General features: G+C 54.2%; 1 pseudogene; it reads left to right on the top strand.

The window, feature by feature from the left end:
• Window positions 1-212: 212 nt before the first annotated feature.
• On the top strand, window positions 213-772 carry LOC143024432 (uncharacterized; annotated as a pseudogene).
• Window positions 773-1,001: the final 229 nt, after the last annotated feature.

Raw genomic sequence — 1,001 nt, 5'->3', positions numbered from 1 at the left:
CATACATTGGTCGTTAGCTGTTGGTCGGGTTTCGAAGCTTCGGAACAGACCTGACGTCGCGCCCTGCTGAGTGTAAATAAAAGAGCCAGAGTTAAGCAGCCAAAAACCTTCGGTTGTGTTTTTTCAACCTCTGCTTCTACAAGTTTATCTAGGCTCTCTACAGCAGTAACGCAATGAAGGTAGAACTCGCGGCCAGCGTAGACAAACTCGCCATGGACCTTCGTTTGATACCGGAGTTTGACGGCGCGACGCAATCGGAGGCGGAGTGGTCAGAGAAGTTATAATTGGTGTGCCGGCTCAGTGGGGCTACCGATCTACATAACATCTACCACTTCGTCTCACCGGAAGCGCGTCCTCCATCTATCAGCAGCTCAGTAGCGCCGACAAAGAAACCTACAAGATAGAGACCGCCCTCATCTCGGCATTTGCCGTAGACAAGTTCATTGCCTACGGGCAATTTGTAGCCCGCAAGCTGCACAACGGTGAGTCGATCGGCGTGTATTTGGCTGACCTGCGCCGCCTGGCCGTGCTATTCGGAGGGCTACCAGACGCCGGCTTGAGTTGTGCCTTTGTAGCCGGCCCTCCCGAATCCACTCACCAAGTCCTGAGAGTTGGGTAGCGCCTTGAACACATGGATCTCAATCAATTTATGGCTCGCGCACGAGCTGTCCTGGCGGAAGAGAACATTGCTACGGCGGCGTCAGTCTCTAGTTGGCAACGACACCGGGCAGCCCCGACATTTGGTGTTCTGTGTCGGGCCTCTAATCAGTAGAACCATTAAGCTCGCGACTGTCTGGCACGACGCGGCCGGCGCTTGGGAAGACGCGCCGACGTGTGATGTTATAGATGCAGGAAGCCAGGCCACATAGCCTCGTCATGCCCGCGAAACGGATTGGGAGGGGAGGGACTAGCGCAAGCCTCCTCTCTAAATTATTAATGAATGAGCTGCCAAGACCGCGAATACTGAACGGTAAGAACTATAACGCCCTTATTGACACCGG

This window comes from Oratosquilla oratoria, chromosome 4 (genome assembly GCF_046742065.1).
Source record: "Oratosquilla oratoria isolate Oo_2021 chromosome 4, ASM4674206v1, whole genome shotgun sequence".
NCBI lineage: Eukaryota > Metazoa > Arthropoda > Malacostraca > Stomatopoda > Squillidae > Oratosquilla > Oratosquilla oratoria.
This window is presented reverse-complemented; position numbering and strand designations above follow the sequence as displayed.